The sequence below is a fragment of the Neophocaena asiaeorientalis genome, unplaced genomic scaffold, assembly GCF_003031525.2.
Source record: "Neophocaena asiaeorientalis asiaeorientalis breed wild unplaced genomic scaffold, Neophocaena_asiaeorientalis_V1.1 scaffold148, whole genome shotgun sequence".
NCBI classification, from domain to species: Eukaryota; Metazoa; Chordata; class Mammalia; order Artiodactyla; family Phocoenidae; genus Neophocaena; species Neophocaena asiaeorientalis.
In genome coordinates, this window is record NW_020174050.1 from 5432961 (window position 1) to 5450263 (window position 17303).

The 17303-nt window shown below is 39.3% G+C and overlaps 1 long non-coding RNA gene and 1 pseudogene across 2 annotated transcripts in view; one reads left to right on the plus strand and one right to left on the minus strand.

The window, feature by feature from the left end:
• Nucleotides 1-17303, plus strand: part of LOC112405609 (uncharacterized) — a 170878-nt gene that overhangs the window by 40483 nt on the left and 113092 nt on the right. The window lies entirely within an intron of this gene.
• On the minus strand, nt 14625-17297 carry LOC112405607 (graves disease carrier protein pseudogene; annotated as a pseudogene).

A 17303-nucleotide genomic window follows, 5' to 3' on the forward strand; every position in this document is an offset into this window, starting at 1 on the left:
TCTAGTGATGGAACATGGAAATATAGTAACTCACTTCCCTCTACTGGGGGTGACTGTGTTGGGATCCTCCCTGGAATGAAAGAACGTGTACAGCCAGTTCTTGAACTCTATCCAGACCATTGGATGGCCCTTGAATGTACTATAAGTCTAGGAGGAAGACCAACTTTGCTTTTTAGACATCTGTGTTTAGATAGACACATAGAACAGGCACAGCGTACAGATGAAAGAATAGGTGAGGAGATTACATATCAGAAGATACAGTTGGACTCTAGGGCTGCTAAAATGTGTAAGACTTGGAGTGTCGTTAGAAACTAGAGGAGTCTGGAAATCATGGTATATTCTAGAGATGCCAGAACTGGGCAGATCCCCTCATTTGACAGGGTGTAGATTGGGAAGGACTTTGACTAGATGACCAGGCATCAGGGCTAGGAAGAGTAGAATCATGCTTCTCTGTGTCCCTTTTATCCCCTGTTGTAGGACGGATTGTTCAGAATTGGATATTGAGGTGGAATTTGGCATGAAGAGCCCTTATTAGAGAAGAAATCCTGTGAAAGGAGTGGGAAAGGAAGTGGGATTAAGAAGTGGTTGCAGTTCAGTCTAGGCACAGCAGTGCCGTGTCCAGGCCAATGGGAGCATTGGCATGTGTATGGCTGTCCAGGGTTGCTTGGTGGTGGCCTGATGGCTGGCTGCTCTATGGCTTCTGCAGTCAGTTAGTGGGTGTGGGCTGCCACGGAAGGGCATGGCTTTGCAGCAGAGACAAACTCGGGAGGAGGGGACAGCCAACAGCACTCCCAGGAACTGGAGCAAGAAGACCTTCCTTGAAGTGAGTTTTGGAAGGCCACACCAGGTCATCCATATCCAGTGACATTGTGAACTTGACTATTCTGTGTCAGGCCTGCTATTACACATGGATGTGCTCAGAACAGGTTTCCTCCTGAGGGTGACTGCCTTTCCTACAGAGTCTCCTAAATGAAATCTGAGCTTTAGTTACTGGATTCTTGGCAAGTGAGACAGAAGCCATGGGGGAGTATAGTTGGTGCAGTTTCACTTCCTACTTAGAATAGAACTAGGGACAAGAATAGAACTAGGGACAAGTAGTACTTGAACTTCCTTTCTTCATGCCTAGAAAATAATGTAGGAAAATATAGTTCATAAGATTCTAACTCGGAACTGTCCTAGAGCACATATGGGAGGAATAGTCTGTGTGTCTCAAGTGTAACCTCTAACTTGTACAAAATGAGATAGTTCAAATGCTGTTTTCTGAGTCCCCTGTGGTTTGGACCACATAGAAGATTTGTTTCCCTGCCCAGGCCAAATGGTTCAAGGTCCTAGAGCCTTTGGTGGAAGGCAATGTGCAATGGTTACCCTGTGTGTGTCAGTGGAAGAACCTTTCCAATGAAGGGAAGCAAGGTAGAAGCCTTTGTGTGCCTTGTGATAACAAGTCTTCAACTTAGAGCCTGAACTGTAACAGAAGAGAAGAATAGGAGGAGGAGACTTATAAGGGCTCCTATTGTAAGTTTGGGGGCCATGTGAGTTGTGCATAAGTACCAGTGATTTCTTAAAAGACCAGTGACTCTTTATGGTGGCAGCCCCCTGGACACAAATCTTTTTGTTTATAATGACATTGTAAAGAGATGGGACATTCTGGAAGCTGCGTTTAAACGCAAGGTGGAAAAACCACCTCCTGACCCATGTCCTGAGTAGTGCCATCCCTCATTTTCTACAGTTCATCACTTTCAGTGGACTCTCCTTATAGTTCATCAATGCAGGATAAAGTCTGTTTGTACCGAGATAGGCTGGTTGCCTTAATCAGCTGAGGAATTTTGACATTGTTTTTTGAAAATGGGTTGGGGGAAAGTGGAAATAATATAGAGAGCTTTTGTCAAAAGCCTTTTCTGCATCTATTGAGATGATCATATGGTTTTTATTCTTCAGTTTGTTAATATGGTGTATCACATTGATTGATTTGCATATATTGAAGAATCCTTGCATCCCTGGGATAAATCCCACTTGATCATGGTGTATGATCCTTTTAATGTGCTGTTGGATTCTGCTTGTTAGTACTTTGTTGATGATTGTTGCATGCATATTCATCAGTGATATTGGTCTGTAATTTTTTTTTTTTGTAGTATCTTTTTCTGATTTTGGTATCAGGATGATTGTGGCCTCGTAGAATGAGTTTGGGAGTGTTCCTTCCTCTGCAATTTTTTGGAAGAGTTTGAGAAGGATGGGTGTTAGCTCTTCTCTACATTTTAGATAGAATTCACCTTTAAAGCCATCTGGTCCTGGACTTTTGTTTGTTGGAAGATTTTTTTTTTTTTTTTTTTTTTCCGTTTGCGGGCCTCTCACTGTTGTGGCCTTCCCCGTTTAATTTCTGCAGTGTCCATTGTAACTTCTCCTTTTTCATTTCTAATTTTATTGATTTGAATCCCCTCCTTCTTTTTCTTGATGAGTCTGGCTAATGTTTTATCAATTTTGTTTTTCTTTTCAAAGACCCACCTGTTAGTTTTATTGATCTTTGTTATTGTTTCCTTCATTTCTTTTTCATTTATTTCTGATCTGATCTTTATGATTTATTTTCTTCTGCTGACTTTGGGTTTTTTTTTTTTTTTTTTGTCCTTTCTCTAATTGCTTTAGGTGTAAGGTTAAGTTGGTTATTTGAGATATTTCTTGTTTCTTGAGGTAGGATTATATTGCTATAAACTTCCCCTTAGAACTGCTTTTGCTGCATCCCATAGGTTTTGGGTTGTCATGTTTTCACTGTCATTTGTTTCTAGGTATTTTTGGATTTCCTCTTTGATTTCTTCAGTGATCTCTTGGTTATTTAATAAAGTATTGTTTAGCCTCCATGTGTTTGTATTTTTTACAGATTTTTTTCCTGTAACTGATATCTAGTCTCATAGTGCTGTGGTCAGAAAAGATACTTGATATGATTCCAATTTTCTTAAATTTATCAAGGCTTGATTTGTGACCCAAGATGTGATCTATCCTGGAGAGTGTGTTCTGTGTGCACTTGAGAAGAAAGTGTAATCTGCTGTTTTTGGATGGAATGTCTTATAAATATCAATTAAATCTATCTGTTCTCTTGTGTCAATTAAAGCTTGTGTTTCCTTATTAATCTTCTGTCTGGATGATCTGTCCATTGGTGTAAGTGACGTGTTAAAGTCACCCACTATTTTTGTGTTACTGTTGATTTCCTCTTTTATAACTGTTAGCATTTGCCTTATGTATTGAGGTGCTCCTATGTTGGGTGCATATATAATTGTTATATCTTCTTCTTGCATTGATCCCTTGATTATGTAATGTCCTTCCTTGTCTCTTGTAACAGTCTTTATTTTAAACTCTATTTTATGTAATATGAGTATTGGTACTCCAGCTTTCTTTTGATTTCCATATGCATGGAATATCTTTTTCCATCCCTTCACTTTCAGTCTGTATGTGTCCCTAGGTCTGAAGTGGGTCTCTTATAGACAGCATATATATGGGTCTTGTTTTTGTATCCATTCAGCTAGTCTGTGTCTTTTCATTGGAGCATTTAATGCATTCACGTTTAAGGTAGTTATTAATATGTATGTTCCTATTACCATTTTCTTAATTGTTTTGGGTTTGTTGTTGTAGGTCCTTTTCTTCTCTTGTCTTTCCCATTTAGAGAAGTTCCTTAGCATTTGCTGTAGATCTGGTTTGGTTGTGCTGAATTCTCTTAGCTTTTGCTTGTCTGTAAAGCTTTTCATTTCTCTGTGGAATCTGAATGAGAACCTTGCCAGGTAGAGTCAACTTGGTTGTAGGTTCATCTTGGTTGGAGGTTCTTCCATTTTCTCACTTTAAATATATTGTGCTATTCCTTTCTGGCTTGTGGAGTCTCTGCTGAGAAATCAGCTATTAACCTTATGGGAGTTCCCTTGTAAGTTATTTGTCATTTTTCTCTTGTTGCTTTTAATAATTCTTCTTTGTCTTTTCCTAAATTTTTTAATTAAAAAAATTTTTAACATCTTTATTAGAGTATAATTGCTTTATAATGCTGTGTTAGTTTCTGCTTTATACCAAAGTGAACCAGGTATACATATACATTTTTCCCCATATCTCCTCCCTCTTGTGTCTCCCTCCCACCCTCCCTATCCCACCCCTCTAGGTGGTCACAAAGCACCGAGCTGATCTCCCTGTGCTATGTGGCTGCTTCCAACTAGCTATCTATTTTACATTTGGTAGTGTATATATGTCCATACCACTCTCACTTCATCCCAGCTTACCCTTCCCCTCCTCATATCCTCAAGTCCATTCTCTACATCTGCATCTTTATTCCTGTCTTGCCCCTAGGTTCTTCATAATCATTTTTTTTTAGATTCCATATATATGTGTTAACATATGGTATTTGTTTTTTGCTTTCTGACTTACTTCACTCTGTATGACAGACTCTAGGTCCATCCACATTTGCTGTGCAAAAGCTTAAGTTTCATTAGGTCCCACTTGTTTATTTTTATTTCCATTTCTCTAGGAGGTGGGTCAAAAAGCATCTTGCTATGATTTATGTCATAGACTGTCCTGCCTATATTTTCCTCTAAGAACTTTATAGTGTCTGGCCTTACATTTAGGTCTTTAATCCATTTTGAGTTTTTGTGTATGGTGTTAGGGAGTGTGTTAACTTCATTCTTTTACATGTAGCTGTCTAGTTTTCCCAGCACCACTTATTAAAGAGGCTGTCTTTACTCCATTGTATATTCTTGCCTCCTTTATCAAAAATAAGGTGATGATGTGTGCCTGGTTTTATCTCTGGGCTTTCTATCCAGTTCCATTGATCTATATTTCTGTTTTTGTGCCAGTACCATACTCTCTTGATTACTGTACCTTGTAGTATAGTCTGAAGTCAGGGAGCCTGATTCCTCCAGCTCCGTTTTTCTTAAGATTGCTTTGGCTATTAGGGGTCTTTTGTGTTTCCATACAAATTGTAAGATTTTTTTGTTCTAGTTCTGTGAAAAATGCCATTGGTAGTTTGATAGGGATTGCATTGAATCTGTAGATTGCTTTCAGTAGTATAGTCATTTTCACAATGTTGATACTTCCAATCCAAGAACATGGTATATCTCTCCATCTGTTTGTATCGTCTTTAATTTCTTTCATCAGTGTCTTATAGTTTTCTGCATACAGGTCTTTTGTCTCCTTAGGTAGGTTTATTCCTAGGTATTTTATTCTTTTTGTTGCAGTGGTAAATGGGAGTGTTTCCTTCATTTTTCTTTCTGATCTTTCGTTGTTAGTGTATAGGAATGCAAGAGATTTCTGTGCCTTAATTTTTTATCCTGCAACTTTACCAGATTCATTGATTAGTTCTAGTAGTTTTCTGGTAGCATCTTTAGGATTCTCTATGTATAGTATCATGTCATCTGCAGACAGTGACAGCTTTACTTCTTTTCTGATTTGGATTCCTTTTATTCCTTTTTCTTCTCTGATTGATGTGGCTAAAACTTACAAAACTGTGTTGAATAATAGTGGTGAGAGTGGGCAACCTAGTCTTGTTCCTGATCTTAGTGAAAATGGTTTCAGTTTTTCACCATTGAGAATGATGTTGGCTGTAGGTTTGTCATATATGGCCTTTATTCTGTTAAGTTCCCTCTATGCCTACTTTCTGGAAGGTTTTTTTCATAATGGGTGTTGAATTTTGATGAAAGCTTTTTCTGCATCCATTGAGATGATCATGGTTTTTCTCCTTCAATTTGTTAATATGGTTTATCACATTGATTTTGCATATATTAAAGAATGCTTGCTTTCCTGGAGTAAACCCCACTTGATCATGGTGTATGATCCTTTTAAAGTTCTGCTGGATTCTTTTTGCTAGTATTTTGTTGAGGATATTTGCATTTATGTTCATCAGAGTTATTGGCCTGTAGTTTTCTTTCTCTGTGACATCTTTGCCTGGTTTTGGTGATGGTGGCCTCGTAGAATGAGTTTGGGACTGTTCCTCCCTCTGCTGTATTGTGGAAGAGTTTGATAAGGATAGGTGTTAGCTCTTCTCTAAATGTTTGACAGAATTTGCCTGTGAAGCCATCTGGTCCTGGGCTTTTGTTTGTTGGAAGATTTTTTTTTTTTTTGTGGTACGTGGGCCTCTCACTGCTGTGGCCTCTCCCGTTGCGGAGCACAGGCTCCACACACGCAGGCTCAGCGGCCATGGCTCATGGGGCCAGCTGCTCTGTGGCATGTGGGATCTTCCCGGACCGGGGAACGAACCCGTGTCCCCTGCATCGGCAGGCGGACTCTCAACCCCTGCGCCACCAGGGAAGCCCTGTTGGAAGATTTTTAATCACAGTCTCAGTTTCAGTGCTTGTGATTGGTCTGTTTATATTTTCTATTTCTTCCTGGTTCAGTCTCGGAAGGTTGTGCTTTTCTAAAAATTTGTCCATTTCTTTCAGGTTGTCCATTTCATTAGCATATAGTTGCTTGTAGTAATCTCTCATGATCCTTTGTATTTCTGCAGTATCAGTTGTTTCTTCTCTTTTTTCATTTCTAAATCTATTGATTTGAGTCTTCTGCCTTTTTTTCTTGATGAGTCTGGCTAATGGTCTATCAATTTTGTTTATCTTCTCAAAGAACTAGCTTTTAGTTTTATTGAGCTTTGGTATTGTTTTCTTCATTTTTTTTCATTTATTTCTGATCTGATCTTTATAATTTCATTCCTTCTGCTAACTTTGGGTTTTTTTTGTTCTTTCTCTAATTGCTTTAGGTGTGAGGTTAGGTTGTTTATTTGAGATGTTTCTAGTTTCTTGAGGTAGTATTGTGTTGCTATAAACTTCCTTCTTAGAACTGCTTTTGTTGTATACCATAGGTTTTGGATCATCGTGTTTTCATTGTCATTTGTTTCTAGGTATTTTTTGATTTCCTCTTTGATTTCTTCAATGATCTCTTGGTTATTAAGTCATGTATTGTTTAGCCTCCATGTGTTTGTATTGTTTACAGATTTTTTTCCCCTGTAATTGATGTCTAGTCTCATAGCATTGTGGTCAGAAAAGATACTTGATAGTATTTCAATTTTCTCAAATTTCCCAAGGCCTGATTTATGACCAAAGATGTGATTTATCCTGGAGAATGTTCCATGAGCACTTGAGAAGAAAGTGTATTCTGTTTTTGAATGGAATGTCCTGTAAATATCAATTAAGTCCATCTTGTTTAATGTATCATTTAAAGATTGTGTTTCTTTATTTTTATTTTGTATGATTTGTTGACTGGTGAAAGTGGGGTGTTAAAGTCCCCTACTATGATTGTGTTACTGTAGATTTCCCCTTTTATGGCTGTTAGCATATGCCTTATGTATTGAGGTGCTCCTATGTTGGGTGCATAAATATTTACAATTGTTATATCTTCTTCTATTGATCCCTTGATCATTATGTAGTGTCCTTCTTTGTCTCTTGTAATAGTGTTTATTTTAGAGTCTGTTTTTTCTGAGATGAGTATTGCTACTCCAGCTTTCTTTTGATTTCCATTTGCATGGTATTCCTTTTTTTCCCCTCACTTTCAGTCTGTATGTGTCCCTAGGTCTGAAGTGGGTCTCTTGTAGATCTGGGACCCCCTATGATTCAAATGTTGGTGTGTTTAATGTTGTCCCAGAGGTCTCTGAGACTGTCCTCAATTCTTTTCATTCTGTTTTCTTTATCTGCTCTGTGGTAGTTATTTCTACTATTTTATCTTCCAGGTTGCTTATCTATTCTTCTGCTTCAGTTATTTTGGTATTGATTCCTTCTAGAGAATTTTAAATTTCATTTATTGTGTTGTTCATCATTGTTTGTTCACTCTTCAGTTCTTCTAGGTCCTTATTAAATGTTTCTTGTATTTTCTCCATTCTATTTCCAAGATTTTTGATCATCTTTATTATCACTACTATGAGTTCTTTCTCAGGTAGACTGTCTATTTCCTCTTCATTTGTTTGGTTTGGTAGGTTTTTACCTTGCTCCTTCATCGGCTGTGTGTTTCTCTGTCTTCTCATTTTGCTTAACTTACTGTGTTTGGGGTCTCCTTTTCACAGGATGCAGGTTCGTAGTTCCCGTTGTTTTTAGTGTCTGCCCCCAGTGGGTAAGGTTTGTTCATTGGGTTGTGTAGGCTTCCTGGTGGAGGGGAGTAGTGCCTGTGTTCTGGTGGATGAGGCTGGATCCTATCTTTCTGATGGGCAGGGCCATATCTGGTGGTGTGTTTTGGGGTGTCTGTGACTTTATTATGATTTTAGGAAGTGTCTCTTCCAATGGGTGGGATTGTGTTCCTATCTTGCTGGTTGTTTGGGATAGGGTGTCCAGCACTGTAGCTTGCTGGTTGTTGAGTGGAGCTGGGTCTTAGCATTGAGCTGGAGATTTCTGGGAGAGCTTTCCCCATTTGGTCCACCAGAGACCTCCCAGCTCCACATAATATAAATGTCCTGAACTCAGGTCCCCCACATCAGAGACACAGGCCTGACCCCAGCTGGAGTACCAAGACCCTGTCAGCCACATGGCTCAGAAGAAATGGGAGAAAAAAAGAAAGGAAAAATAATAATAATAAAAATAAAATAATTAAAAAGAAAAAAAACAAAGAGCAACCAAACCATAAAACAAATCCTCCACCAATGATAACAAGCGCTAAAAACTATATTAAAAAATATAAATAAAAATTCACCAAAAAAAAGGAAAAGAAAAAGGACAGACAGATCCCTAGGACAAATGGTAAAAGCAAAGCTATACAGACAGACTCACACAATGAAGCATACACATACATGCTCACAAAAAGAGAAAAAGGAAAAAAATATATATCGTTGCTCCCAAAGTCCACTGCCTCAATTTTGGGATGATTCGTTTTCTGTTCATGTATTCCTCAGATGCAGCGTTCATCAAGTTTATTGTGGAGATTTAATCCGCTGCTCCTGAGGTTGCTGGGAGAGATTTCCCTTTCTCTTCTTTGTTTGCACAGCTCCTGGGGTTCAGCTTTGGATTTGGCCCTGCCTCTGCATGTAGGTCACCTGAGGGCATCTGTTCTTCACTCAGGACAGGGTTAAAGTAACAGCTGATTAGGGGGCCCTGGCTCACTCAGGCTGCAGGGAGGGAGGGGTACGGAATGTGGGGTAAGCCTGCGGCGGCAGAGGCCAGTGTCACATTCCAACAGCCTGAGATGCACCGTGTGTTCTCCTGGGGAAGTTGTCCGTGGATCATGGGACCCTGGCAGTGGCGGGCTGCACAGGCTCCCAGGTGGGGAGGTGTGGATAGTGACCTGTGCTTGCACACAGGCTTCTTGGTGGCTGCAATAGCAGCCTTTGCATTTCATGCCCGTCTCTGGTATCCGCGCTGATAGCTGTGGCTCGCGCCCATCTCTGGAGCTCGTTTAGGTGGTGCTCTGAATCCCCTCTCCTCGCACACCCCAAAACAATGGTCTCTTGCCTCAGGCAGTTCCAGACTTTTTTCCGGACTCCCTCCCTGCTAGCTGTGGCGCACTAGCCCTGTTCAGGCTGTGTTCACACAGCCAACCCCTGTCCTCTCCCTGGGATCCGACCTCTAAAGCCCGAGCCTCAGCTCCCAGCCTCCACCCACCCCAGCAGGTGAGCAGACAAGCCTCTCAGGCTGGTGCGTGCTGGTCGGCACTGATCCTCTGTGCGGGAATCTCTCTGCTTTGCCCTCTGCACCCCTGTTGCTGTGCTCTCCTCCGTGGCTCCAAAGCTTTCCCCCCCACCCCCCATCTCCGCCAGTGAAGGGGCTTCCTAGTTTGTCGAAACCTTTCCTCCTTCACAGCTCCCTCCCACTGGTGCAGGTCCCGTCCCTATTCTTTTGTCTCTGTTTTTTCTTGTTTCTTTTTCCCTACCCAGGTACGTGGGGAGATTTTTGCCTTTTGGGAGGTCTGAGGTCTTCTGCCGGTGTTCAGTAGGTGTTCTGTAGGAGCTGTTGCACATGTAGATGTATTTGTGATGTATTTGTGGGGAGGAAGGTGATCTCTACATCTTATTCTTCTGCCATCTTGAAGGTCTTTCTCCTGTTTGTCTTTAATTTTTGTCAGTTTGATTACTATGTATCTTGGTGTGTTTCTCCTTGGTTTTATCCTGCCTGGGCTTCTCTGTTCTTCCAGGAATTGGGTGGCTATTTTGTCTCCCATGTTAGGGAATTTTTTGACTATAGTCTCTTCAAATATTTTCTTGGGTCCCTTCTGTCTCTCTTCTCCTTCTGGGATCCCTATAATGTGAATGTTGGTGCATTTAATGTTGTCCCAGAGGTCTCTTATGCTGTCTCCATTTCTTTTCATTCTTTTTTCTTTGTTCTGTTCCATGGCAGGAATTCCACCCTTCTGTCTTCCAGGTCACTTATCCGTTCTTCTGCCTCAGTTATTCTGCTACTGATTCATTCTAGTGTATTTTTCATTTCAGTTACTTTATTGTTCATCTGTTTGTTCTTTAATTCTTCTAGATCTTTGTTAAACATTTCTTGCAACTTCTCGATCTTTGCCTTCATTCTTTTTCCAAGGTCCTGGATCATCTTCACTATAATTATTCTGAATTATTTTTCTGGAAGGTTGCCTATCTCCACTTCATTTAATTGTTTTTCTGAGGTTTAACTTATTTCTTCATCTGGTACATAGCTCTTTGCATTTTTATTTTATCTATCTTTCTGTGAATGTGGTTTTCTTTCCCCAGGCTGCAGGATTGTAGTTCTTCTTGCTTCTGCTGTCTTTCCTCTGTTGGATGAGGCTATCTAAGAGGCTTGTGCAAGCTTCCTGATGGGAGGGACTGGTGGTTGTTAGAGCTGGGTGTTGCTCTGGTGGGCAGAGCTCAGTAAAACTTTAATCTGCTTGTCTGCTGATGGGTGGGTCTGAGTTCCCTCCCTGTTGGTTGTTTGGCCTGAAGCGACACAGCATTTGAGTCTACAGGCTCTTTGGTGGGGCTAATGGCAGACGCCAGGAGGGCTCATGCCAAGGAGTACTTCCCAGAACTTCTGCTGCAAGTGTCCTTCTCCCCGCAGTGAGCCACTGCCACCCCCGCCTATGCAGGACACCCTCCCACACTAGCAGGTAGGTCTGGTTCAGTCTCCCACACTACTTTGTGTGTGCCCTAAGAGTGGAGTCTCTGTTTCCCCTAGTCCCATCAAAGTCCTGCAGTCAAATCCCACTATCCTTCAAAGTCTGATTCTCTGGGAATTCCTCCTACAGTTGCCAGACCCCCAGGTTGGGAAGCCTGATGTGGGGCTCAGAACCTTCACTCCAGTGAGTGGACTTCTGTGGTATAATTGTTCTGCCGTTTGTGAGTCACCCACCCAGCGGTTATGGGATTTGATTTTATTGTGATTCTGCCCCTTCTACCATCTCACTGTGGCTGCTCCTTTACTTTGGATGTGGGGTATCCTTTTTGGTGAGTTCCAGTGTCTTCCTCTCAATGATTGTTCAGCAGTTAGTTGTGATTCCCATGCTCTCGCAAGAGGGAGTGAGCACATGTCCTTCTACTCTGCCATCTTGAACCAATCTCCTCTTTAACCTTTTTGAATAAAATTTATTTTTAATATCCTATGTATTCTATAACAGACATAGAATGCAAAATTTTATTTTAAAAATCTGCCGTCCTTCTATTGGTAACCTGAGATATTTATTTTATACATTTAAATTTTCTTGAGATTTGATGACAGTATTTAGATACATTTGTAACCCAGAAATTAAAATATACAAAATAGTTCTAGGAACACATGTATTTTTACCTGTGTGTACACTTATAAATCATACAAAGGTACATATTTATTTTAAACTAAAAACTTTGAAAGTGAAACCAGTTCATCTAATTTTTACCAAGGTATGACAAGAAATATTTTATGCAAAAAATAAAAATTGAAGCAGAAATAAGACTTTCAACTTATGATTTTTTAAGACATTAGAAAACTATTCTACAAATTGTTATTTCTGAGGAGAGAACCATAACTGTTTGCCTTGTGTTTTAGTCATGCTTATGATAAAACATAAAAAGTACTCTAAACACAACAAATGGAATTCTTACATTTTAAACCATTTTAGTATAAAGGATAACAATTCAAATCATATTTTACATTTCTACTTAAGTTTACATTGCACTAAAACTATTTTACAGGGATGAACTAGTTGATGTATCATGACATAATACCTTAGAAATGTTCTTTGATGTTCACATCTATATTAGTGGATATTTCACAGTCCACTTAGATGATTTGGTGTATACTAAAAAATTTAACAGAATCAAATCTATAATGCTAATCTGTTTTAAGAGCTGAGATACCCAGTATTTATTACTGCCTTTGGGAAATACACTTTTTTTAAAAGTTATTTAATTAATTAATTTATTTATGTCTGTGTTGGGTCTTTGTTGTGCACAGGATTTCTCTAGCTGTGGCGAGCAGCAGCTACTCTTTGCTGTGGTGAATGTCCTTCTCCTTGCAGTGGCTTCTCATTGCAGAGCATGCACTCTAAGCATGCAGGCTTCAGTAGTTATGGCATGTGGGCTCAGTCGTTGTGGTGCACAGGCTCAGTAGTTGTGGCACATGGGCTTAGTTGCTCCACGGCATGTGGGATCTTCCTGGACCAGGGCTTGAGCTCATTCCCTTACATTTGTAGGCGGATTCTTACCCACTGTGCCACCAGGGAAGTCCCAATACATCGACTTTAAAAAACATTTAAATCACTCATAGAAACTGGAAATGACATTTGTGCAATTCCTGAAAATTCTTATTGTTGAGTCTCCACACAGCTACTTTTTAAATACAATTTTTATTAAGAAATGAAGAGAAAGTGTCCTTTTATTTAGTAGAGAATTACAAGAAGAGCAATATTAATAATAATACTTCAGTGTTGGCTTCTAAGCATGCTTCATATAACTTAAATTTTCAGTTCTGTGATTCTGCTGCAATATAACCAAGCCTGTTTATGATAAGAACCGACGCCAGAGTCTTTGAAAATCATGATTACAATTAAAAACTGGAATAGCGGGCTTCCCTGGTGGTGCAGTGGTTGAGAGTCCGCCTGCCGATGCAGGGGACATGGGTTCGTGCCCCGGTCCGGGAAGATCCTACATGCCGCGGAGCGGCTGGGCCCGTGAGCCATGGCCGCTGAGCCTGCGCGTCCGGAGCCTGTGCTCCGCAACGCGAGAGGCCCGTGTACCGCAAATAAATAAATAAATAAATAAAAACGAATAGCATGAGAAAGCTAATGGCAACCTCTTTTTAAAATTATAGTTGATTTACAGTATTGAGCTAGTTTTGGGTGTATGGCAAAGTGATATGTATATATATAACTGAATATATATATTTCAGATTATTTTCCATTATAGGTTATTATAAGATATTGAATACAGTTCCCTATGCTATATAGTAAATCTTTATTGCTTATCTATTTTACATGTACTAGTGTATATCTGTTAATCCCAAATTCCTGATTTATCCCTTCCCCCTTCCCTTTCCCTTTCCCCTTTGTTTTCTGTCTGAGTCTGTTTCTCTTTTGTATGTAGACTCATTTGTATCATTTTTGGATTCCACATATAAGTGATATTACATAATAATTGTCTTTGACTTACTTAACTAAGCATAATATTCTCTAGGTCCATCCATGTTGCTGCAAATGGCAATATTTCATTCCTTTTTATGGCTGAGTAATAACTCCATTGTATGTGTGTATATATGTACATACATATATATGTATATATGTTTTATATATATATATATATATATATATATATATATATACACACACACACAACATCTTCTTTATCGACTCAACCTCTTTTTAAAATTATAGTTGATTTACAGTATTGAGCTAGTTTTGGGTGTATGGCAAAGTGATATGTATATATATAACTGAATATATATATTTCAGATTATTTTCCATTATAGGTTATTATAAGATATTGAATACAGTTCCCTATGCTATATAGTAAATCTTTATTGCTTATCTATTTTACATGTACTAGTGTATATCTGTTAATCCCAAATTCCTGATTTATCCCTTCCCCCTTCCCTTTCCCTTTCCCCTTTGTTTTCTGTCTGAGTCTGTTTCTCTTTTGTATGTAGACTCATTTGTATCATTTTTGGATTCCACATATAAGTGATATTACATAATAATTGTCTTTGACTTACTTAACTAAGCATAATATTCTCTAGGTCCATCCATGTTGCTGCAAATGGCAATATTTCATTCCTTTTTATGGCTGAGTAATAACTCCATTGTATGTGTGTATATATGTACATACATATATATGTATATATGTTTTATATATATATATATATATATATATATATATATATACACACACACACCACATCTTCTTAAGCGAATCATTTGTTGATGGGCACTTTGTTTGTTTCCATATCTTGGCTATTGTAAACAGGGCTGAACGTTGAGGTGCGTGTATCTTTTACTTTGTCTTTTCTGTATATATACCCAGGTGTGGGATTGCTGGGTCAAGTGGTAGCTCTACTTTTCTTTTTTTAAGTAAACTTAAAGGCAACCTCTTGAACCATTTTAAGCTAGTTCTACTTCCAAATAACACATTTTAAAAAAATTATTATTTTTGGCTGCATTGGGTCTTTGTTGCTGCATGTGGGCTTTCTCTAGCTGCAGTGAGCGGGGGCTACTCTTTGTTGTGGTGCATGGGCTTCTCATTGTGGTGGCTTCTTTAGTTGTGGCGCATGGGCTTAGTTGCTCTGTGGCATGTGGGATCTTCCTGCACCAGGGCTCGAACCCGTGTCCCCTGAATTGGCAGGCGGATTCTTAACCACTGCGCCACCAGGGAAGCCCCCAAATAACACTTTTAGTCAGCAACAGCTTACATTTTTCTCAATGTTCTAAGATATAACTTTTGACATCCAAAAGTATAAGTAAGCACTTTTGTGATGAATAAAAAAATCAAGTGCTAAAATACCCATGGTTTCCTGCGACAGGGTATATATTCCCCTTCAAGTAATGTTCTCCCCCCAAATTAACATTTTATTTCCCCCTCAAAGAGGAAGGAAAAGAAATCACAACAACCTTTTTTAGTTGAGGAGAAAACCCTGCTTGATTAGTTCATGTACTGTAAAAGCAACTGCTTGAGAAAGAACACAGTGAATGTAATTGAGAGAAACCATGATATCCTTTTGAATTCTCTGCCGTATAGACGTAATTTATAGTGACCTCCATGGTATGGAACTTTTCAAATTCTGGAAGAACAGTCCTTAACTGCGTTCACTGATGAGTTACATCAAATGGGTCAGATCTGTCTGTGTTATTGCTCCAGCAGCACCACCATAATGTAAGTTTATGTGAGTTTTCAAATCTCAGACGTTAGGGTAGTCTGAAGGTCTGTGAAGAAGGGTGGGAACATGGGAAAGGTACCAAAAGTAAAAAAAAAAAAAAAAAAATGAAACACTTGCACGAGGAGCCGTTCCTAATACAGCAGGCATCAGGCTTCTGTAAAATGCAAGGCACCTTCCTTTGCATAAATTGTTTTGAATGCATGAATAATTCCTGTATAGGTATGGGCTAGGCCTACTCTAACCACGTGAAGAGGGTAAGTACCGATAACTGCTGTTAAACCTGCTATCGGTGCAGCCATTCATCTGTGCACAGACCAGAAACTCCCAGCTTTGTAGTAATTAATGTTCTATAATGCTCAAACGCGATAAACTGGATCACACCATAGGGAACGATTTGGATCATCACTGCACCATTCCCTTTATACAATCCCCAAGGTATCCCTCCTTCGGGGAACAGCATGCAATGCAGCAAACACTCCCAAATGTTTGTAATGGTGATTGTGAGCTGGTAATAAAACCTTTGCCAGATATAAAGGAGCACCTGTTTTGGCACAGCATCCAGCAACACCTGCAGCCAGGAAGGAGCACGGCCAGGAGAGGTCTCGGCCTGCGATGGGCCCTCCAGCTTCTGCTGCCTGCCGCATCGCTAGAGGTAGGGGTCGCCACAGCCAGTGCTGCCTCGGGAGATTTGGTCGCCAAATTACAAGCCAAGGGCCCTAGCCATGGCCAGAGCGGGCAGTGACAGGGCACCAACCGCCTGTCAGGAGGGGCAGAGTCTGTCCTTTAACCTTTAAACTAGAGTTATGTGGTTATATGTCATCATATTATAGTATTAGAGTATTCTAAATCTGAATATATACTTAGCTTTGCCAGTGCAATGTGTATTTTCACGAGCTTACATATTAACTTGAAGAACTTTTTTCAGCATTTCTTCTAAGGCAGGTATAGTGGTGATGGATTCCCTCAGCTTTTGGTTGTTAAGAAAAGCTTTCTCTTCCCTTCATTTCTGAGGCATAACTTTGTTGGGTAAACTATTCTTGGTCGGCAGTTTCTATGTGACCATGCTGGTGCCTTGATTTTGGACTTCCCAGGTTCCAGAACTGTGAGAAATATGTTTGTAAGCTATCCAGTTTGTGGTTTTTTGTTATTGCATCCTGAATGGACTATATCAATCAAAATAGAATTGTTTATTGCAATTTTTTCTTTTGTAATGTCTTCTCCCCCCCTTCATATATTACACACTTTGGTTTTGGTGATTGTTCCCCTAAGCACTTTTATGCACATATATGTACCTTCTTATATACAGATATCTTGTCCAAATTGATCAATAAGATCATAATTGCACATGTTCAATATTTTTTCCCACTAAACAGGACATGGACAGGTTTCCAAATCAGTATATAGTTACACTTCAGTATTTTTTAAATGCTGTATAAAACTGGATAGTATGGATATCGTGATTTTTTTCTAAACATTTTCCATGTAATGAAAATCTTGGCTGTGTCCAGTTTTTAGCTCCCGTAAGCCTGTTCACTGGAAAAGCAACAAAACTATTTAAGGATACATATATATATATATATATATATGTGTGTGTGTGTGTGTATATATGTGTGTATGTATGTGTGTGTATATATGTGTACGTGTGTGTGTGTGTATATATATATATATATATATATGTATATAAAGAAAGATTCCTAGCAGTGTAATGCAATCCTTTCAATTCAAGGAACTGAGCTCCAGAGGGCAAGAACTTTATCCAAGGCCAGATTTAAACCATGACTGATGCCAGTGATCATAAAATTTCCATGAAATCCTGCCAGCCTTTCAGCTTATATAGTTAATAAGGAAGAAATGACTCTTACTAATGTGATTGATAGATTTCTTGAGAATAATTTTTGAAATCCAAGGCAGTAATTATCATGCATTTTCATCTTGTCACTCTTTTGCTAAGTATTTTCTTAATCGTCAGGGACATTCTTGTTGGCAGGATGAACATTTACAATTATTTTGTAGAATAGAGAATTGAGCCCCTGGGACTTCAGATTCTTTTTTCTTTCTCTTTTCTCCTCTCTTCTT